We start from the raw sequence: 17335 nt of genomic DNA on the forward strand, positions 1-17335 counted from the left end.
AATGTAAGGTACAATATTATTAATAATAATGGCACCTCTGTGACCACAAATAAGATGCTCAAATTTCCTCCTTCTAACACTAAGACATTTTAATTAAATTCTCTTTTCCATCCTCTTTTTTATCTCCTTTTCCCACATCACCAAAGCACAACAACATTTCAGCATAACCTTGTAGGCTTGTACTTTAATTATAAATGCCATCAACGACTTGCATAGAGTACAACATAAGTATATTCTGACATTTTGAAAACCCCAACCCTCCTCTCAGGCTGACTTCACATTCTTTTTCCTTTTTTATAACCTTTCCTATATTCTCCTGAAAAAAAATTGAACCACCTAGAAATATTATAGCAGTTGTAACCACTATGAATATTTTAGTTATAGTTACCCACCTTGAAACTCTTACAAGTGGCCTCACAGCTTTCCTATGCAGAAGTACCCGATATAGTTTCTCAACTGTGTGTCCTAAATTTTTCCAGATTTTTAGGGTCCATTATATTGTTTCCATATTAAGATGATAGCCCCTGGGACTGTTCTATAAGTTTATAATTTGAAAGGTCAGTTTCTGCATCCAGGAATGCAAATTCCCCAAAATGAGAACCCAAAAGTGAAAGTCTGCACTGGAAAAACAAGAAGCAACAAAAGAGAAAAGCTGTCAAATGCTCTATACCTAGGTTTAAAAAACAAAAAGGCCCCTACTGACTCCCTTACCCCCATATTCACTAGCATCAAATTGCATAATTTTTTCTTTATAAATAGTGTATATGTCTCTATTTTTATGTGATTTCCTTTCTCTCAATCTCCCTTTCTTCCTCTTTTTCATTCACTACATTCCTCTCCCTGTCACAACAAATACTTTTTGAATGCCTGTAATGTACAAGACCATGTGTGCTAAATGCTTGGGAAAATGTCTGAATAAAATAGATCAGACATTAAACAAAAATCACACAAATAATACACAATTTAAAATTGCAATATCTGCTATGAAATTAAAGGGTGGGAGGCAAGATCTTTGCAGGAAGACAAGATTTGAATTGGAAGGATCAGGGACAGCTTCTCTGGAGAAATGACATTTAAATGGCAACCTGAAGGATGAGCAGGAGTCATTTCTGGTTAATAGTGAGGAAAAGTGTATTCCAGTTGAGAAGACTGCCTTATGTGAAGACCTTGGAGCAGGAAAAACTCGAAGGTTGTAGACCAGTGGAGCAGCTAAATCAGGAAGAACCACTGGAAGGAAGGCAAAAGCTGAGACTGGTGATGCAAAGGCCAGACTAAGAAAGGGCTTTGCCTACTATGTTAAGGATTTCTTTATTTTAATTAAAGTGTAACAGGAAGCCAAAAAAAAGGTCTTTCTTGGGTCACCAAGGATGGTAAGGGGAGCTTCTCCTACCATATAAGAAATACAGAATTTAAGTATAAGTTTGAAGAAAAGCAAGGGAATGATAAACACCAAATTCAAAAGAATGGTTATCTCCAGCACAAAGTGAGGGAGATAAAAAATTGGAAAGAGTTCACGGGAGTCTTCAACTGCATTAGTAATGTTTTACTTCTTATAAATACATAGGTTTTTACCCTATTCTATATACATTTTAGTATGACTGAAATTTTCATAATAAAAAAATTTTTAAGAATTAATGAATGTTAAGAATTTGCCAGTTCATTTGCTTCTCTTCTTTCCCAAGCTCATATTAAATCTGCCCAATTCTGAGAAAAATAAGTACACTTATACACTATTTCCTGGGTCTTTATTTTTTAGACTTTTAGCATCAGATGTTAAAGGTTCTTTAATTAGCTTATCTTTTGTTTTATCCTACACTATAATCCTTATAGTTTTCCAACAACCACAGAGTTCATGTGAGGATTAAATGAGATAAAGCATTTAACAACAGCATTTAGCATCAAGAGCTCAATAAATATCAACTATTGTTTTTATTATTCAATTTATTATAGTCTATTTTCCCAGCCCTAAATATGGACCAGAACATTAGAACTGAAAAAAAAAAAAAAACAAATTGCTGAGTGTATGTGGCCCAATGGTGCTCTGGTATTTTGGATGCATATATACTAAGTACATATGTTCACAAACACATAAACATATGCACTGGTATAATATATATTCCCAATACTGAATTTATAGTTTTTTTAAAACATACTTTTTCTGTTCTCATTTAAATATTAAATAACAAAATGTTAATCTGAGTACTAAGAAATACCTTAAAAGAAAAGATAAAATACTGCATTTGATGGTGCACAATTACAATTTAAGTTAATGTTTATTAACTTATCCTAAGTACAATGTTACATTGAAGTGATTAATGATTGCATAAAGCTGCAATAATACTCAGTATGGTACATATTGTATTTTAAAAGGCTCATTTTTATAATATCAAGTAATTTATGCAAAACTTCAATCTTACAGAATTGAATGTTGACATCAAAATTTCTTCTACAATAGGATGAATAATCTTTGATACATGAACATTATTAAAATCATGTCTTTTCAGTTAATTTTCTTTGTACAAATAGCACAGATCCTTTCATTTATCTTTCCTTCCAATTCACAAATACAATAAAAGCTGTCTTTAAAAATGTTCTTAAATTAAACATCACCATGAAATGAGTGCTAGGACCCAGAAAAAAAAGAGAAAACACATGACAGTTTTTGTTACCTAGAAGTTGGAAACATATCTCACCAAATCTTTATGTGAATATATTTTTTAAATTATATTTTCATACCTAAGAACCCAGAACTTGCTCTTATGAAAAACAACAGTTTGTTCTTCAGTTTGAGGTCTGGACTTAGATTATCTAGTAATCATTCCTTCATGCCCACTTCCTTGTTCTTAATCACAAATCTAATCATGTATTTTTATAAATATTCAAAACTAAATATATTTATCTACTTATGTAAATACTTTTCAGTTAACTTTCGCCGATAGCCTATGTAGAGATCTCACTAACAAACACATTTGGAACTTTTTAGATTTGTTCTGGCAGCTTGTAAATTCATATTAGATTTCACTGTTTAAATATATGAATGATTGACACTTTTTTTCAATGGATATAAAATATTAATTCCAAGTTCTGTTTTACTTACCAAGCTCGGCCATTCCACCTCACTGTCTGAACAGTATTATCAGCTCTTCGGATACTCATTCTTGCTAAGTAAAAGGATATTTCTTCTCTAGCTGGATTAATAATCAACTTTCTAGATAGTTCATTTGTAATTCTCTTCTGGTTAACCCTTAGCATTACAGCAGTCTACCTAACTCATGCTAATCAACTTATGAAGAGGGAAGGAAAAGGGGAAATTCAATTTGCAGATAACAAATGGAAAGTAAAATGAGGACAGTTTAGGCACAAAGAACAATCAGCCCTACTTTTTTACACTAAACAGTATAAATCTTTATGTTAAATATTACAAAAGAACTAAGGTTAAAAACACAAGAAACAAGATACATGACGAGAAAAACCTAATGGGCTTCCAACATGCCAGTCCAGTGCATCTCAGCCCATGTTTTCTGCTTTCTTAAAAGCAGATACCTACAAATCAGCTATGGGCATAACAGATACATTCTTCTCCTAGTAGAAAGGTCTAACTTTCAACCTCTAAATTCCTCTCTCAACAGTTGTAATCCTTTGGTCTCTTATTCTAAAATAGGTGCCATCTTAGGCTTCATGGCAATTTTCTCCAAATGTGATCTGTGAACACTTGCATCAGAATAATGTATAGAACTTGTTAAAAATACAGACACCTGGGCCCCACTTTAGAAATTTGAAGCACCCCAGGTGATTTTTATGTACATTAAAAGATTGAAACCCACTGCTCTAGAACCATTTCTGACCTCACCTAAAAAAGACTCCAACATAATCCCTTGGGACTCAGAATGAACTTAATTACTCCTGCTGCTAGTTTGACCTTGACTTTTTCCTTTGATTCCAGTAACTAGGATTCTACCTTGTTTCCCTGTACCTAAGTGCACCAGTCCATCTGTGACCCTGTTTCTTTGATGGTCTTGGTAACCTTCCACCTGCAGATTACTCAGAAACTAGAATCTATCCTTGAACTCCACTTGGTATATGTGGTCTTATTGTAGCCTACCTGCCTAAATCTTTAAGTACCAGATTTTTCTTGCTTTATCTGCTTCATGAAACACTTCAGTCTCTTATTTTATGTCTCTCTTTTACATACATGGACTACCCTTGTTGGTGTTCACTGTCTCATCTTTTGGCTAATGCATTTTATCTGCTATATTAACTTTCTCCCAAGGCTGTTCCCATCCCAGTGGACCCCTACCAGTCTGCTCTATACCTGTTATGATGAGCAGGACTTGCTTAGCCAAGCAGAGAGACGTGAAATGAACAACTAAATAAAATGTGAAAAGACAGACATGGTGGCCAGTGATTTTGCAAATTGCTACAAAAGCCCATGCTTATAGTCAGAATAAGGGAAAAGATAATAACTGGAAAAATAAGAACTATGGAAAGATAAGTCCTTGAGAACCAGACTGGTAGACCAGGTAAAATAAATTGAAAAAAATTTTTAATTCTTATCATTTGTTTTATTTTCATGGGACCTATTAGGAAAGGTCAAGGAAACAATGATTACTTAACCTGAAAAGAAAGTTAAAGTAACTAAAAGAAAAACAGTACTGTACTAAACCAGTAAAACTGAGGAAGACTTTGATTTCTTATGGCTTCTCTTCCACTTCCTACATTTATGATCTAGATTAAGTCTCTTAACTTTTCTGTGCCTCAGTCCCTAAATGGGTATAATAAACCATGTTCTGTGTGTCTAGGATTATTTTGATAATTAAACAATATGTTTATTAAGGAGCTTTGAAACTACAAATATCATATAAGTATAAGAGATTATTGTAGCTATATAAATTCCTTTTATACAAAGGTTATATTTAACACCTATCCACAAACATAAGTAGCAATTTCTTGTTTTATATTGTATTTGAAGGGATGTGTAAACCATATACTTGTGAAAGATGTAAACAAGATTGTGAAATGTCTTTCCTAAGACAATTTTAATAGGATCAACATCATGGGAGAATAAGGTGATATCATCCTAAAATATTGATAAGTAATCAGATTAACCTGAGTTTTTCCAGGTCAGACACAAACCTTGTAAGTCTTACTAGATGAGAAAAAGGATTAGGTGTGAAACTGGTGACATTTCTCAGAACCATCTCCCTAATGCTGGAGTTCACAATGACTTCAAGTAACAAAAGCTTGGGGCATTTGCTACAAGACATTTAGACTGAATCCAACATGGCCTAAGATTCAGTCAAGTGCCATGATTTAATTTAAATGGATAATGTGTACCTATTAACATTGAGAAAACAGAAGTCCTTAGCCTACAAATTGATTGACAAAAGTTGTCCATGTAAAGAAAAAAAGGATTGATTCTCAACTTAAAAAGTAGACATTTTTTAAGTTTCAGTAAAGGCATTCAACAAATATTGTTGAGCACCTATGTTCTAGGCATTGCTCAATATGAGTGACAAAAACAGTCAAAACATTTCTTCTATATAGAGCTTATATTCTAGGAAGATGGCCATAAATTTAAATGGTATGCAAATTATATAGAATGTTAAACATGTACAGAGGCCACGGAAACAAATAATATTAGGGAAATCAGGACTGTTTGGAGGGTTGCAATTTTAAAATAGGGTGGTCAAGGTAGATAGACCTCATTACCTGACAGTATATGATACTCATTAAAAATCATGTTTTCATAGACTATTAACATGGGAAAAATCCAGTAAAATTATATTTTAAATTTAAAAATGTATCTACAGTATGATCCAATTTCCAAGTTTTTTCATTTACTTAACTATTTTTCAAGTACCTACTATGAGCCCTGCACTGTTCTGTGCACAAGATAGATGTCAGTAAACAAGCTAGACATGTTCTTTCTTCTCATATAAACATAGACACAACACTGAAATGAAATATACCAAACTAGGGTACATTTTTCTATTATGATAATAAGGTGAAATTGCAGATTTTTCTATTCTCTCCTTATGTTTAAACATAATCCAAAATTACTAAATATGGTCTGAATGATTTAAAAAAAAACTAGGGCATTTATATTGATCTAAATACTATGGTTCATCTTTGCTTTGGGATATCTGCTTGCATAAAGCACAAGTTTATACTCTTATAATGTTCTGTTAAATGTATATTGCATTCTTCAACTATATACTGATTCTTATATCTCACAAAATATAATAAAGGTTAATAACATTAGGTCTCTCTGCAGATGCAAAAACTAAGAAACAGAACTGTTAACTAATTTTCCATACTGAAAAGAAAAAGTGCTTAAATCCTAAATTATAATGATATATATCAAAGTATCTCACACAATGCCTGGATCAAGAAAGATTGCAAGCTCTGAATGTCATGCTAGTACCTTGGGATACATCTCTCCCCAGTTATGCTGGGGATTTTTATTGGATATTTTTGGTCAGGAAAAAAATTTTTCATTCATTTAAAATGGAGCTCTAATAATTATCTTTAAAAATCCGATCTTAATCCCAACCCCACCATAACCACCACCACTATCAGAGAGCAGCTTTATTCCATCTTCCCCTCAACCACTAAAATGACCAGTGAGCAAGCTGGACATGTTTCCATAATGCTTCTTCATTCTTCCTTTGAGTTCAAGTTTTTATATTTAAATAGTACAGCAAATGTTATCTATTTGCTTACCCCTAGCTAGTTATCTTGGGCAAGTCATGTCAATTTTCCAATCTCACTTTACTTATTTTTCAAATACAAGAATTGGACTATATAACCCTAGAGCTACAGTTTCATGAAATTATTATTTCAAGTCTATGAGGTATATCTACAATAAATTAAAGGACCACAGCTTTCTCAAAAAAAAAAGGCTACAACAATAAGGACAGTTGGCTAGAAAAAGTATGAAAACAAATACCTGGGATTAAAAGAGAATTTGAAAATCTCCCCATTCCCCAGACCAAGTCCAGCTTCAATTACACAAGGGTCATTCAGGGACAATGGAGAGGAAAAAATATGAAAGTTCTCTTGATCATTAAAAGATTATCTTTTTTGCTTAAAAAAATAGTGTTCCTATACTTGTTCTGGTTCTAAAAAAATATACACACCTACACAAAACATACACAACCAAGTGTTTTAATACTGATATGGAAGGAAAATAGAAGCCACTCACTTGCTGAAGTAAAAGTATTTCAAACTCAGAAAGGGTGATTTGGTTTTGAGGGTGTTTAAGAAATAACACTATATTCAGTCCTTTTCTATCACCTCCTATGTAATACAAAACCCCCAATAGCTCTTAAAATTTTGATACTTTCTTATGTACAGAGAGAAAAATTCGTGTTGCTATTGCAGCAACATCTAAACAGTTTCCTGTAAACTTTCTGTGATGGGAGTAATAGAATTTATGATAAAACCCTGTAGAGTGGTGAAACAAATTTCTTTCATATTTATCATTCATTTTATTCAGTGTACATTTGAAGGAAAACCTTTTAAGAACACCGATAATGTGAGAAAGCTACAACAACTAAATTTATTGTTAAGTATCACATCACTGGTCCTCCTGGGAGTCCAGAAAGAAAGCTTAAATCACATTTCCTAGCACATTGGAGAGTTTCCCAGAGATGTGATGGCCCACAGAGGCAAACCATCCAAAGCACACTGGAATCTCAGAAATGGTGACAAAGAAATATCACTTTGTTTAATAAAAGCAAATCGAAGTTACCCTTTTCCCTTTTTTTTTTTTTTTTAACAAACTCTCCCTTACCCCATTTTTCTCCTTTCTTTCCCCCGCCCCCTCCTGTTTCACCTGACTGAACTGTAGGTATTTGTTCCATCACCTGACTTAGGGGCTGGCTAGAAATATTAGAAAAAAAACAATCTACCATTGTTACATGAGACAACAACCTTTCATGTCCTTGAAACTCACCATGACCTTTCATCTTTCCTATCCCCAGTGGTCTCTCCTAACAACTAAAACTACACTGAGTTGGGCTGAATTCCAGATTGTCATAAAAAGAACCCTGTCCTTTCAAAACAAAACCAATTTTTACACCAAGGTGGGGGAGAAACACAAGTCCATTGTTCCCTCACAGATGGAAGTTGGAGTTACTAAGGCAACTGCTCTAATCCTCCTTTTTACCACCTTTTTCACATCACTGGCCTATCAAGTATGCTACCTTTTAACTCATAAGCTCAAAAGCTGGTAGTCTAACTGGCTGCCCTAATTAGCTACGATTTTCACACTACAGACAACATGATGAGCTAATCGAAATTTGCAAAATAATGACGTACCTCCAGCAAATATTCCTCCTCCTGAGGCCCAGTCTTAGAATAACAATAATGAGGCCATTATTAGAGAAGGGCATTAAAATGCTGCACTGCTGCTAAACAGAGAACCTAATTGTTCTGGTCTTGTCCATTGAATCAACAACCTATTGTTGTGGACTTGAAAAATAAAGGACTGGAGAATGGTGCCATGATGATTGGCCTGTGCGGCCATACCGGCGCTCTGTAGAATTGTTTTCTTTTGAAACTCTTGATGGACTAGTAGTTTTGTTTAAAAGTAACATAAAAGGCGATTGTCTGGATAAAAAGTCCTATTTATTGAAATCCTTAGAAGCGGTTGCATGGATTTGTTCGTGACCCCTGAGATAAAAACACAGTGACCATAATAACACCATTTGCAGAGAGCCCTGTTACCAGGGCCTACAGTAACATAAGATAAGAGGCTGTCTTTTCTAGCTACTGTAGGAAGGAAGGAAGTACTTCTGAGCAGAAAACAAGAATGATAAAAGGTCAAATACTGGATGAAGCTCATTAATCTCTGAAAGGGAGACTTTTAAAATAATGCTAATATAAGAATTCTGCACAATCGCTACAGATTCAAGCACATGCAAAAAGGCTCACAGCCTGTTTTTCCTTTTTCTTTTTTCACTTTTGGGTGTCTTTCCTTTGGTAAAAAGAGAATTAAAATAAAATGATTATTAAATAACTGAAGCAAGATGTTTCAGGATAACCAGGAGGACAAGAAACCCAAAGGTTTCCTGACAATTATTCTTATGGTCATCCCCAGTCTATAGCAAGAATAATAAAATACTGAAAGTTAAAGGTTAACTAGTACGGGATTCTTACAGTAGAAAAGCACTGTTTACACACTGTAAAAGTGTCTTCTATATGAAGCCACAGTACATGTTTTCTGTAAAGTCAGGTAAGAACTCTAGTGTGGAATTGTGGTGGGAGGGAGTGTACGTTTTTGTTAGCAGGTATTTAGGGCGGGGTTCTGTTTGTTTTTTATCAAGTGAAATCTGCATTATAAAAAAATGTATTAAATTGTAAATAAAACCTCTTGCTTCATTCAATCTGTGGCTTTGCTTCATTTATCTTCATCTTGGCTAAATTAATTAACAATCTCACTGTTGCACACTTTCTCTTTTCATTACATCAAATAATGGCCTGTATATGGAGAAAAGCCCTCACCACGGGAATTCTGCAACTCTACTGCTAAAAAGAGTTTGTGTGTATCAGTGCAGTGATATTAGCTGGATATTCATTTCATAAGCATTTATTAAGTGTACTTTTCATTGTTAACAACCAATTAAATTCTTAACATATTACCAACAGAAGAACATTTTAAAAAATGAAACTAAACTAGAAGTTGCAAGATACTTTAAAAAGGAAAAAAAAATAACATTGTATATCCACAACCAGGCTTCACCAACAATGTCACCCAAAATAAGAATAAACACATGCAAATTTGGCAGGTATGTTTTCACAGATACAACACAACATCACATAAAAGGTTTAAAAGACACGCCCAAAGCTGTTCTGCTTCTTGCTTTGGAATGTCTAACATGTAATAAATTGGATGATTAGAATTTCATTGGTAAATCCCATTATTTTAAATCTGTAAGAGTGAAATGTGTTAAACTCTTTTGTAAGTTTTCTTTCAACCTGAAACACTGGCATCTGGAGCTATGCAAATGGACAAAACAGTAAAGCCCTTTTTAATCTTTCCCTGATCAACCAGGGCTTCTTTCTCCAATCACAGCTTTGTGCGTGATATCTTTTTGCTAGCATTTCTTATTTAATTAAAACAGACACTGACAGAAGGACATGGATTAGTACTGTAATGATGCATTTACTTAGATTAATCGGAGGCTCCTTTTAGAGTAATGGCTTAAACAAAGAACAAAAGGAAATTGTTATGAAACAGCCTTTTATCCCAGGCAAAGGTCGCATTATGAGGTTTTTAATTTTGTCAGCTTCTGTTATACTCTGCCCTGCTAGTGGAACATGAGAAGTGCTTTTACCCCCAATAAAGTCATTTATTATAAAAACAGCCATTAAAACTGTAAATTAAAATGTCTGATTTTAAAACAGGTTACTTAGCTTTCAAAATACTCTAATTAGCATGTTGTGCATTGTTGTGAGGAAAAGAAGACTTAAATGCTAATGACCTACCACCAGGTGACCACAATACTGTGCAAAATAATAAGGACATTTCCACATAATATGATGAATTAACCAAGTACTGGTCCCCCAACTAGCATCCTTTCTGCAAGTATAGCTCCAGATTAATGCAGGGCCATAACTGTTAAGATGTGTGCAGCAATGCCCTGCCTCTATCCAGGGGACTCTGATTCTCAGCCCACTACTTTGGTATGTTCACTAAAAAGCATCCTGTCTACTCAAAAGGAAGCATATGAAATAGCAGTACTATACAGAGTCTGAACGTAGAAAAGACAGCAGTCATTTGATTTCAAAGTACAGAGAATGAGAGCACCAGGCCCCTAACAAAAATACCTCTTTGCCTCTTTCATCCAACCTTTTTTCCCTTCTCTAGTAAGTTAGACTTGCAATGTGTAAATGAAGTTAAGATTTGAAAGCTCAGTCTTCATTCATAACATTCATGTTTTTATTGAAGCATAGTTGATACACAATATTATGTCAGTTTCAGGCACACAACATAGTGATTTGACAATTATCTATATTATTAAATGCTCATTTTATACTATTGCCTTTAAATGGCCTAAGTAAATCCAGTTTCCCTTTTCTGAGCCTCATTTTTCCCCCTTTCCTTCACTGACCCCATTCACCACCACCTCTCCCTAGTCAAAATTTGCTTTTGACAAAGGATATACTGGCATTTGTGTTTTGCACCATATGAATTCAACTCAATTATTTGCACTATTTGCATTTTCTGCCTTATCTTTCTTTATAGACTGAAGGATTCTCTGTCCTGTAAGGCTAACATACATTAACTGAATATATAGCTAGTGTGGGGAGTATTTCCAGAGTTCCTAAACTCAACCCACAGGGAAAATGCATTCCACTTTAAATCAAGTCTCACACGAGTATCACTGAGCAGCTGCGTCTAGGAACTTCTTGAAATCAATGTGCAACGTCTATTGCCATTGATACAGCAAGACTTCAGGATCATCTGTCACATTTTCCCAGTTGAGTCTTTTTAAAAAGGGGTCATCTGAGGTTGTATCTATTATCTATAACTATGAAAAGGCTGAAGGTTCAACCCCAAAACTCAGAGGTTTAAAACAATAAGCATTTATTTAGCTCATGGGTTTGCAGATCAGCTGAGCATTTCCTCTGGCTTTAGCTAAGCTCACCAACGTGTCTTGTGGTTGGATGGCTTTTGGCTGATCTAGGATGACTGGGATAACTATACTAATTCAACATGGCTCCATATGTTTCACTTCCCATCAGACTAGCCCAGGCTTGTTCCTCTCATGATGGCAATGTGAACAGAAATGCACAAGTGCTTTTTACAAGCCTTTACTTTTGTCACACTTACTAACATCTCATTGGCCAAAGCAAGTTAAATGATGGATCCTGGAGTCAACGGGTGGGACAGAAGGTCCTGTCCATGGCAGAAGGGCCCTATAACATCTCATGACAAAGGCCATGGATACAAGGAAGGATAAAGAAGAATCGGGGCCTTTAGAATAATCAGCCTTAGCGAAGAGGTCATGGTCATTTTGATGATTCCCTAAGTTCCTCAGCAGACGTTTCTGTTTTGTTCCATTTTAACTAATATAGTCTAGATAACTACTCAATATTGACATCATTTTTATTTTAATAAGTGGCAAAAACTCTTCCAAAAGCACTTAACAAACCACCTCACCTCATTTTATCTCCATAGATACCCAGTTTAAAAGTTGCAACTATAAAGCTAATTCTAAAATATGACCTATACAAGTTCACCATTTATTTTTGTTTCCTGACTTGTTAGGAATCAGTTAGTCCTTGATAAGTTTTAAAACTACAAACCTCTGTGTCTCAGAAGCCTCCCTTTCACCCACAAAAGCAGATAAACTTGAGGATCTATCTAATATATGCTGGATCCAGATCTTGTTTATCACTGCATCTCAGTAAGTAATAACATTTCCATTACACAGAATATCTGAAAACAGTCTACCACATCCTTCACCATGGCAGACATAGTCACAATAGCAGTGTTTCAAAAAAAAACTTTTTTAAGCCCAGTCCTTATCATTTATATCTCTATTTTTATTCTAATATCTCTGACAGTAGAAAAGGAAAGAAAAGAAAATCTTTGGTCACAAAGACTACATGAGAGAGGGTGTTCTAGTATAAGATGATTAAGAAGCTCATTTAAAACTGAAGATTCTCTTTTTCTGACCATATGAAACAAAAGATCAATGAGGAAAATGTTCATGGTGGCTGTATAAATTTCCCAGTGTTCAACTGGCTGGATAGTTCTAGGGAGATACCTAGAGCCAGTTACCAGTCCTTCCACTCAGATACACTCATCCAGCAGGAGTAGGAGTGATTACTGGGCAGAATTCCTGAACCCTATGGCAAGGGGAACACGATCCTGTATAGCACCACTCAACAATTATCCCTGTGAGCAATCAAAACAGCCAGTGAAGTGGGTCTCCGCAAGGAGCCTTCGGCCATTCCTTCATGTCAGCCAGCTCCGACGATGAGGGTGGCCAGAGCTGGCACTAACACTGAAGAACAAGAAAGGAAGGCCAGTAAAGCTCAATTTTGCATCCAGAGATATTAAAAAGGAAACTAAATGACATGGAGAAAACTGTCTTAAGAATTACCCAACGAATGGAGAACATAAAAGAATAGCATAATAAAATGCTTTTTAAGTGGCTTTCACTTTTCTACATTCCTTTACAACTTATTTCAATTGTAATTTTGTTTCCAAGTGAAGCCCTAAATTATGGTTTGCCTTTTATAAACAAGGATGATACCTGACAAGAAAGCAATCTGCCCTGGTTTTCTAATGTTTTGACCAGCCAAATTCTCTCACCTGGTCTTTGGCAAGTATCAATCATCACTGCTCCAAGGCCATGGAACAGAGCGAAGCTGGTAGGTCCATATAAGAATCAAGACAAGCATTGTGCTCTCATTCACACTGGGTTCTAAACAAACAATAGACTCATGCTCAGAGAGCTCTACTAATTCTTCTCAGTAGAAGTAGCTTGAGTTTAACTCAAAATTTCCTTTAAAAGCTTCTTTGCTTTGACAGAGAGGCCAAAAGGAAGAAAAACAAAAGCACCCGGATATCAGTAAAAGGGAGTGCCTTAGATAACAAGGATGAGAAAGGAAAAATTGAACTCCTGAAGAACATCATCTTTGAATATCCAGAACCTAGTACATAGTAAGTGGTACAGAGTAAGTGCTCAAAAAGTGTGTGTTGAATTAAACTGTGATACATTTAGAACAGATACAGACAGAAGAAAGTAAGCAGCTTTTTTGTAGGAAATTGCATCCAGAGTTGTATGGGATACTCAGGAAGAACAACCTTAAGTGTTCTCAATATTTGTGTTGAACTACTTTTAATACAATGAAGTGAGATTAAATATAGGTCAAATTACATGTAAAGGAGACACACCTACTTCCCAGATTTTTTTAGAGATAAAAATCTAACTAAAATTAATTCCAAGGAGAGTCTTAGAGGAAGGACAGTATCATAAATGGCTCAATGCAACCAATGGGGTAATTGTGGGTCTGGAGAGAAGCTCTAAATTTGTGCCTTTTAATAAGCATTAGAGATATAAACAAAATAATTGGACTGTAAGTGTCAGATCATGCTTAGCTTCAACTTTGGTGCAGGAGCCCTTTTCAACAATCAGTTAATGCTTTCTCTGATAATAAATATCTTCCCTGACCAGCGTCATCAACCTGCTCTCCTCTTAATCCCAATTGGTCACACCACAGGTCTGCCAAAAAATATTCAAAGCTAAACACCAAAGTAATTATGTAATTATGACAGACTTATGGAGGCAACCTCTACACTTCACCAACATTTTCTCTGTCCCCAACTTCTGCCCCTACTAAGCCACTCTCCCCAAAATAATCCAGCTATTTTAGGTCAATGTTTCAAATCTTTAGGATAAAATATTTTCCTCCTACAGTTTAAACTTAAGTGTCTCTAGGAGAGGTAATATTGAGTTACTTTCACATTAAGATGTATATGACTCCCAGCTCGTTTTATAAGGCTAGAATATCCTTAATTCCAAAACAAAATAAAGATACTATAAAAAGGGAAAATTATAATCTCATTATGAACACAAATGCAAAAATCCTTTACATATTAATTAATGCTACAGTGTAAATGACAATCTATTGAGAACAAGTAGGTTTTATCCCAATAATGCTAGATGGTTCAGAAAATTTTCCAATAACACCATATTTACAGACTAAAGAAAAAAAATCTATGAACATCTCAATAGATGGAAGAAATACAGAAGAAACCTATAGAAAACCTCATAGTTATTGATGTTATGTTAGGATACATTCTCATAAAAAATAAAAACTATAATGTCTTCCCTCAGTAAGAGCTTCAGGCTAATCATGAATGGAATATCTGAAGACTAGGAAGAAGACTATCTAAAATAAAGTCCATGACCGATCTCACCCAAAGGTAAAACACACCAAAGCTTCCCTAAGTGTTTGCATGGGTCATGGCAAACTCTAAGTGGTGGGACGTGTTTATTATATAATATTAAATGAAAAAACACAGAACACACAATGACATCTTTGCTCTGATTACAGTTACATTAAATTTTGTTAAAAAAATATGGGAGACTGGAAATACAAAGGTAAAAATGAAAATGGCTGACAAATTGTGAAATGGTGTGTGAGATATTATTTTTTCTTTGTTTTAACATAAATGTAATAAAAAATTTTAACCAAAAAAATCATAATAAATAACAAAGCTGTGTATGAGTGCTATGGGATACTATTCTGTGAGCAGCTTTTATTTATTGTGTGAGAAATAAATAGACAATGATTGACTAAGAAGAAAGAAAAATCACCACGTAAAAGGGTTATAAGAAGAAGAAATGGGAACCTCTTAGCAGCAGTTTCTTCCTTAGAATTCTACATTTTAAATTTTATTTGGTCTGGGTTATAAGGTTTGGTCATTTGAGGAAAGGGGAAACCCTACATAATTATATATAATAAAACTCCAAAATCCACTACCTCTAAGAAATTCCACCCATATAACTAAGTGTGCATGCCATTCCAAATGCTCTGTTGTCTACATGGACTCTTAAGGTTAAGGCATTTGCAACCTTGGCTTTATCTTCAAATGGTTCTAATGAGGGACTTTCATGAACTAGTCAGCACCCCAACCTCTGAACATGATCATTCCTAATGAGAACATCAACACTCAAGGGACCTAAATCTGAGGCTTTTAGATCTGAGGGACATATCTATAATCTTTAAGAATCAGGGATAAAACCATGCCAATTTAAGACCTTGGCATTTAAGATTTGCCAGGTAAAAAAGACCAAATTTGATTGAGAATATACATCCTTGAATTTATGTTGTTATTTTAAGGTTGGGATTTTTAAATTTCTTAAGCAATAAAATCTTACCACAAAATGATCCAGCATGTTTTTAAAAAGGTTGATCAAAAATCAACCTAGTCTTTACATCTTTACATACATATTTCAAGCAATGTGAAGAACCAGACAGATAAAATAGAGATGTCCTAAAAGGCTATGCAACAAATACAAATTAAAAACATCACCTATTTAAATGTGATTTACTAAACCCAAGTAGAATTTGCAAAACTATATTTGGAGAATAAGTTTTCTTCCAAATTCAGATTATTTTTCCAGGAAAACAGCGAAATTTGTACTACAATGTGAATTTCCAGTTACAAATATGTTTGTCTCTGAGGTCAAGTAAAACAACACCTTTATTTTGAAGGAAGAGCCCACATAACTTAATTCATTTATCTTAATTTTTATTTGAAAAGACTTCTACAGTCTTAAATGCATATGCCACAAAAGAACAACATATTAAACTACTATTGGCTATGTATATTTCTTGTGTTGAATGTGATTATTATACACTTTCTTGAAGAAATGATTTTATATAAGAGAAGAGAGGGAAGAACACAAATGCAAAGAAATCCCAGGGAGAATGGAAAGCCATTAAAGGAAAGACTGGTTGAGACATCAAAGGCAATATTCACTGATATCAAATTCATTCACACATTTATTTTATGCATATATTTACAACATTGATTAAGAGCCAACTGCACACAGTTTGTACTGTGCTAAAGATGGTACAAAGAAATACTGCATAGTCCCCACTCCAAACTCATAATTGGTAAGTGGGATAGAAGGATCATAAGCAGTAATGATGAGGAACATGTCAATTCCTTCCCCACCCCCATCACAATTTTTGTTCACTTATATAAAATCCTTTACAGATTTTTTTCAGGGTCCCACAAAATAACACACTTCACATTTTTTTTTAATGTTTCATTTCCTTCGAGAAACTACTTCTTCCCTAACTTCCAGGAAAACATGGAAACAGTAAAAGCAATCAACACATAGAAGCTAAATGTAAGAAGAGCAGTGCAAATTTTGGCAAATCATGAAAGGATTAGGAATGTGGAGATTTTCAAAATTTCTAATTAACTCAATAACTATATACTGAGTGCTTATTGAAAAATAGGTACTATGGTCATATAAATTATTTAAGATGGATTTGACTCAACATCCCTGGCCTTAAAGAAAAAAACTACTGAGAAGATAAATTGTGAGAGCACAAAAAGAGAAATACAAAATACTATGAGAATTCAAATGAAGTCAGACCAGAGAAGATTATAAGGAGCTGGGCCTTGAAAGATAGAAATCCTTAGATTCTAGGACTTTATCCTCTTGTCTTGAAAGATAGAAAACAAGTAAATATGTTTTTTAGTAGTATTCCAAGTACAGGGAAGGTCATAAAATAGATCACGAAAACACAAATTGCTTCTACATCAATCAGTTCAAAAGTATCTAGAGAATTT

The 17335-nt window shown here is 34.5% G+C and overlaps 1 protein-coding gene across 4 annotated transcripts in view; it reads right to left on the minus strand.

Annotated features, from left to right (window-relative positions):
• The window catches only part of SOX6 (SRY-box transcription factor 6), a 588617-nt gene that overhangs the window by 391860 nt on the left and 179422 nt on the right, over positions 1–17335 (minus strand). Inside the window, exon 1 of one of the 4 annotated variants that reach the window (XM_036877043.2) lies at positions 3098–4592. The exons of the other annotated variants lie outside the window; for them this stretch is intronic. The gene's annotated coding sequence lies outside the window, so the exon portion shown is untranslated. Of the gene's footprint in view, positions 1–3097; positions 4593–17335 lie in introns of those variants that run through there. 4 annotated transcript variants of the gene reach the window in all.

Source organism: Manis pentadactyla, chromosome 9 (genome assembly GCF_030020395.1).
Source record: "Manis pentadactyla isolate mManPen7 chromosome 9, mManPen7.hap1, whole genome shotgun sequence".
Lineage (NCBI taxonomy): Eukaryota > Metazoa > Chordata > Mammalia > Pholidota > Manidae > Manis > Manis pentadactyla.